This window comes from Oxyura jamaicensis, chromosome 4, assembly GCF_011077185.1.
Source record: "Oxyura jamaicensis isolate SHBP4307 breed ruddy duck chromosome 4, BPBGC_Ojam_1.0, whole genome shotgun sequence".
NCBI classification, from domain to species: Eukaryota; Metazoa; Chordata; class Aves; order Anseriformes; family Anatidae; genus Oxyura; species Oxyura jamaicensis.
In genome coordinates this window covers 44,199,969-44,206,431 of record NC_048896.1, presented here as the reverse complement: position 1 = coordinate 44,206,431, position 6,463 = coordinate 44,199,969, and the positions used below count along the sequence as shown (strand labels likewise).

General features: G+C 55.0%; 1 long non-coding RNA gene across 2 annotated transcripts in view; it reads left to right on the top strand.

Annotated features, from left to right (window-relative positions):
* Positions 1 to 5,736: 5,736 nt before the first annotated feature.
* Positions 5,737 to 6,463, top strand: part of LOC118166996 — a 3,969-nt gene continuing 3,242 nt past the window's right edge. For both annotated transcript variants that reach the window (XR_004750861.1, XR_004750862.1), the window contains exon 1: positions 5,737 to 6,401. This is a non-coding gene — a long non-coding RNA (uncharacterized LOC118166996). The remainder of the gene's footprint in view (positions 6,402 to 6,463) is intronic.

Here is a 6,463-nt window from a genome sequence, read left to right as displayed (position 1 = left end):
TGATGAGAATCATCACCACTGTTACAGAAACTGCATTAGGGTCACCAACTTGGTTGCTCCATTTTCCCTCCATAAGGTTATTTTGACCATATTTTTTGAAGAAAGGTAAAGGCTGACATTAAAAAAATAATAATAATCTGTAAAACACAATGGATTGGGTGTTATCACCACAGAATGAGATCTGGGCAGCATATAGGCCCTTCTTAATATGACCGCGCAGTGGCCTCTGTGGTGCTGTATTTGACAAAGGTGACAACCTCTGTGCTAGAAGTCTCACAGGAACCAGAAGCAAGGCCTCTTTACCTCTTCCCAAGCTGTTTCACCCTTTCTTCTTACTCCTCCTTTGCCTTTATTTGTCCCACCAGAAGGGAAAAGTAACAGGAGCGCTCTGCATAACGTGCCCTGTTTGCAGCCCAGGCCAGGCTCTGCTCCTCCTCAGCCTGCAGCTATGCTGGGCCTGCTCCTGCCGAGCCCTGTCGGACCCACGAGCCTGTCGCGGCCCCTTCTCCCTGCCGAGCAAGGAGGAAGGCAGGGCACTGAGCGTGGCGGGCCTGCAAGGCGGCCGTGTAAACACTGCTCGCCGGGGTCCCGGAGCCGCGTTATTTATGTCCCCAGAATTCCCAGCTCCACCGGAGGGGATTTGGGCTGTCTCCAATGGCAGTGTCTGGCCGTCACAAGAATTAAGCCTCCTATTGTCACAGGGAGAGCTGTTAGAGCTGCACTCCAGCTTCTGAAGCCTTTTTGTTATGAAGACAGAAAAATGCAACGTTCCCTGTGCCCTAGACAATTAAAAGGAAACACCCTGTAAGACACTGAGAGCCTGCGACTGTCACTAAGTCGGCCATGAGGCTGCTTCTCAGGGTAATTAATATCCATTTTTGCTGAAAAAAAAAAAAAAAAAAAAAAAAAAAAAAACACCACGACACCCACTGCTGCCAGTGGGAGCCATTTTGTCTTCTCTCCGTCAGGGGCTGAAGCCTCGCATGGCACCCCAGGTGCCTGGGCCAGAATTTACAGAAGGGACCAATGCCACCAAGTGTCCTTCTCCATTTCCCTCACTTTGACCATGAGGCCATCGCTGTCGATGCGTGGGGATGGCCGTCACCCCGATGGCATCATGCCACCGTGTTTTGACAGGGACATGGCCAGCCATCCCCACACCGCTCGAACCCCTGCCCTCGTGGCTCAGCCAGCAGTCACAAGCCCCTCCAAACAGGACAAAGGTGTCCCTCAACGTCCTCATAAGCTGGGAGAGCAAAGCTCGGCTGAATGCTGGTGTTAACAAAACACGTGGCGCATTTTTATCTCTGGAAAGCTATTTCCTATTTGTAACACTACTTGAAACTGCTTCCAAGTCTTCATTTGATGCTAGCCGTATTCATAGATTTTATATGTCTTGTTTTCATTTTCCAAATATGTTTATTAAAAAATGTTCTCAGGGTAACAGCCCTTGTGGTAGGAATTTCTGTTTTGGGGGAAGAATACCAGAGTTGGAGGTTTTTTGCCAGCAGGATGTGAAAGCTGAAGGAAATAACAATGACTGGGGCTAGAGATTTGTCACAGCGAGTTAGAATGCAAAAATTTACAGTCTGGCCATGAGACAGTCCAGGCTAAAGCCATGAATTTATAGGAAGCATTGCCAAAAGCTGGATATTATTATTTTAATCAAACTCTGTTTTACTTTGCACTAGGAAAAAAAAAAAAAAGAAAAAAAAAAAAGAAAAAAAAAAAAGTGAATTGCCAGATATTTGGGCTCTGCGGATAGAGGATAAATGGCAGAATAGCCACCTCTGTCTCCATGGCTCTTCCCATCCCTACCGAGGGGTGGGAAGCATGCTCGGCCTTCCCCGGAGACACGCTGGGGATCCGGCTGCCCCAGACCTCAGAGGGAGAGTCCCTGCTTGCCTGGGAACTCCTCTCCCACCCCATGCTGCTAGTTCAGCCTCTGCGGACTTCAAAGGAGCACCACGGGGGCCAGGCCCCCTCTCACACTGACATGCCACCCAAGGCATCGCCTTGCTCTGCGGGCCCTGTGTCCAGCAAGGCTGATGTGGGATTTTGTGACTGGGAAGACTGGGAATGGCTTTGGAACCAAAACCTGCACGCGGGACTTGCAGATCACTGCTCTTCTCCCTGTAACGCAGCCTCGGAAGTTCTCTGTGAGGGTTTGCATAAGGGAAAGGCTTCACGCTCCTTTTTGCTTGCATTGTCCCAGTGACCTTAATTGGTGTGTGTGTTGGTTTTTATTATATTTTATTATTATTATTTTAATGGTATGAAAGAAAAGAGCTGTGTTGGCTTTTATCTGTACAGTACGGTGTCTGGATCTACTGGAAAATTACTTGCGAGACCTCTGGATCTCTATTTGCACAGAAGTAGCCACTTATATTTATTGCTTTACATATGGCCACAATCCAGCAAATCACTCAAGCATGCGAATAACTTTAAGCAAGGAAGTAGTCCCCTGCGAGCTCGTGGGACTACCACCACACTAAATATACACATCAAGTGATGAGCCCGGCTCCACCCTCGTGTTTCCCCGGGCACTGCCACTGTTCAACACGCACACCCAGCAGGCCGGGGCCTTGCCCAGCAGTTCCCTCCCCGCTTGCCTAAACCTCGGTCACGGCCTTGGGCTGCTGGCGGCATCGATCGCTGCATGCTCATCGATTTTGACCACCGAGGCTGTGCAACTCCAGATTAAAAAAAATAAATATTTTTTCTTTTTCTTTCATTGTTTATCTTTTTTTTTCTTTTTATTTTATTTTTTCTTCTTTTTTTCCTTTTTGTCTTTTCTTTTTTTTTTTTCTTTTCATCCTTTTTCTAATCTTTTTTTTTGATTTTATCTTTTTTTCTTTTTTTTTTTTCTTTTATTCTTTTTTGTCTTTTTAACCCAAAGAAAACCACCTAACGAATTTGCACCTGGGAGCCCTGCCGAGCCGTATAGGGTCTGGCTGCTGTATAGGGGCATCTCTTCGTGACCCACACGTACCCAATGGGGCCGAGGGGGGCGAGGGGGCAGCCCCGCAGGGCCGTGCCGTGCCGTGCCGGATCGGGGGGCGGCTCTCCCCCTCCCCACGCCCCACCCGGGCCGTGCGGGGCCGGGGTTAAGACGGCAGGAGGGATTTGGGGGGAGGGTGGGATCGGGGGGATGGGGGTGGCAAATACCCCGTCGCAAGGGCAGGACGCGAAGCGCATACCAAGATTTATAGGTGGACTTTACGGGACGTTTTACTGGAAGCGGGGAGACGACCCGTTCCTCCCCGCAGTGTGCGGGGCCGCTCCGGCCGGTAGATGTTCACCTCGGGCCGATCGGGATCAGGGCTGAGAGAAGGGGAAAAACCTCGCCGAGATCTCATGGAAGCAGACAGGGAGGGTTTTAGGTTAGCCTGGTGCGTGTCCGAGTCGGGGTGCGCCCAGTGAGCATCCCTCCGGACCCCGGGCAGGGAAGGGCGGGCGGGCTGCTGGGGGCTTTGCTCTGGGGCTTTTATTTTGTTCCTTTAATTTTTCTCCCGTCCCTGTCCCGTGCCCCTGTCCCCGTCCTGGTGCCTTGGCCGCGGAGCATCCCCCGCGCTGCCCCCACGACTGTGCCCGGCCAAGCTCCCCAAACCCGACCTCGGAGACCTTCAGAAATAAAAGTGCTAAGAATATAGGCTTTGCCTTTATTTGGGGAGAATTTTTTTCTACTCCCCTCTATTTTCTTCCTCGAGAAGAAGACGCAGCCGTCCGGAATAGTTAATTCCAATCTGGGCTCGCAGATAGAAAATGAAAATTTCGCAGCCGATTAGCCCGGCGTTGGACGGAGCCCCGGAGAAGGAAATCCTTCGTGGTTCGTGGGTTGTACTGACCGACCTGCTCGGCCGGGCGCACAAATTTCAGACGTCCCCCCGCAAAGCACGCGTCCCACGGCGGGCGTTGAGCAAGGCACAAGTGGGCTTCGATCCCAAATCGGCCCCAACCCCACCCCTCGAGGGGCTGCTCGGACCCCAGCCCCGCAGCCGCGCATCCTGCGGGACGGGTCCCCGAGCCCTGCCCCGGGCTCCGGTGCGCGCCTCCGTTCCTCCGTTTCCCCGAGGAGGTCGCTTCCCTCCAAAAATGCAGCGAGGGGTGTAAAAACTATTTTATTTCGTAGGCAGAAAAAAAAAAAAAAGCGCAGGTAGGGCAAGAGCGGGAGGGATTTGGGAAAACACAGGGGCGGCAGGAAAATAAGGCGGAGATGACAGAGGGGGAAGGAGGGAGGCAGTGGGCACCGGGGGAACTGCGGCGGGACAGGAGCGGGGCTGCTCCCTGCACACCGCCAGGGTTCAAAGTGCGCCAGGGAGGCGACCGAAAACAAAAGAGAGCAGCGGGCTGGGCGCTCCGCAGCCCCGCAGCCCCACGGTTTTGCGGCGGAGGCTGCGCGGGGGTTGCGCGCCTGGATGTGGATTGGGGGCAGACGGCGCAGCGGGCGGCCGGGAGCGGCCCTCTCGGAGGGCCGGGGCGGGGGGGGGGGGGGCGCGGGCGCGGGGGGGTGGGGGGGTCGGGGGGGGTGGGGGGACGCTGTTTAAGCCCCTCGCCCCCTGCTTCCCGCAGCGGTCGTTGTGCAGAGTCCCCATTTCGTTGTGTTCCCCCCCCCCAACCTCCTCTCTACGGCCTCCATTGTTCCAGGTTCACACTGCCACCGCTGATAAGGAGGAAAGCCCCCGAAAAAAAAAAAAAAGCAAGAAAGAATGAAAGAAAGAAAACACCACACAACCCAAGATTTTGATTTACGACCTAATCAAAACATTATATCTTTGGTCAAGTGGCACAGAAAAATGATGACCCTCAAGGCTTCAGCTAGGGGGAGAAAGAGAAATTCAGATTACACTCGGAGTGATTTATGTCCTCTCTGAGCGGTCACGTTGATTTTTCATCGTTTGAGCCATTACACAGTAGAGTGAAAAACTCTGATCCAATATTTTTTTTGGTCCGTAAGCGGTACATATATTATTCCAAACGTGTGTGTGTATATATATATATTACATATGTATATTCTTCTTCCGCGCACGCATGTCTTCTAAATATATATACAGGCATTTTATGGAGCGAGAGGAGGATTATAAATAGCCGATGGCACGGAGAAGAGCGGCGGGGCGAAGGCAGGGTGCCGACACCCCCGGCTCGGGGAGGGCTGCAGGAGGACACCCGCCTGTCTCCGGCTCCGGCAGGAGGAAGAGGAGGAGGAGGGAGAGGTGGAGGAGGAGGGGGACATTTTCGCAAGCCCCCGGCACTCACCCTGGCGAGGTGTTGATACGGCGCGGGAAAAAGGACGGGAGCGGCGTTCGCCGGGGAGGCGGCGAGGCAGGGAGAGGCGGCCTCGGAAGGGGGGTACACCTCAAATTTCCCCCCCGCCCCGAGCACGGGGGCTGCAGCTCCACCGGCACCCCGACCCTGCAGCTCGCACACGGGAAAAGAGCACGGAGAGAGGCGGTGGGACGGGAAAAAAAAAAAAAAAAAAAAAAAAAAAAAGTCGGAAATAATAAATAAATAGAAGGGAAAACGATAAGAGTGGAGGTTGGAGACTCCGCTTTCGGGTTGGGGGGAGGTTTCTCTGTGGGCAGCCGCCGGGCCTGACCTCTCCCCCTTTTCCTCTCCCCTTTTTTCTCCCCTCTCCCCCTCTCCGCTCCTCTCCCTGTTCATCCTGCCCCCCCCCCCCGGGGACCCCCCCCCCCCCGCCCCCTCCCCCCGGGCCCCCCCGCCCCCGGGGCGGAACCCGCCCCCGGGGGGGGGGCGGGGGGCCGGGGGACAGGGGACAGGGGACGGGGAAGTCCCGCACCCCGCTCCCCTCACCCCATCCACCCCCGTGCACCCCGTCGGCCCTTGGGAGGCCGCGGGGGCTTCGCTCCCGGACGCCCCCCGCGCACCTCGCCCCGTGCTGTCGCTGCCGGTGTCGCTGCCGGTGTCGGTGTCGCTGCCGGTCGTGGTGGCGGTGGTGGTGGCGGTGGTGATGTCCCTGCGGCCGCCCCCCGCCCCCGCCGGCCCCTCCTGGCTGCCCGGCTGCGAGCCGATGGGAGGGCCGAGCGGCAATTCATCTTGATTTGCCTTCATTGTCCGGAGCTGGCGAACTATAATCCTGTATAATTTCACGAACAAGCAGGTTTAGAATTAATGGGTCACTATTATTTAAAACAAAACACGCGAGAGCACGACCTTTCCCTTCAACTACAAGCTGCAGCGCCGAGCCGCAGGAAACTCGGGGCTAACCTCTCACCCCCCGTGCTCGGCGGGGCTGCGGTTATTTGGGCTGCTCTTTGTTTCTCTTAATGTCTGCAAGGGGATTTGGAAGCAGAAATGTAATATTACATGAAGGATCTCCCCGCTTCGGGGAGAAGGTGATCGCAGGGGGCGGCCGAGGGGACAGATTATTTCGCACGGGAGCGGTTTGTTTGCAAACTGGCTTTGCTTTTTCTTTTCTACCTCCCCCCTCCCCGCCTCCCCCCCC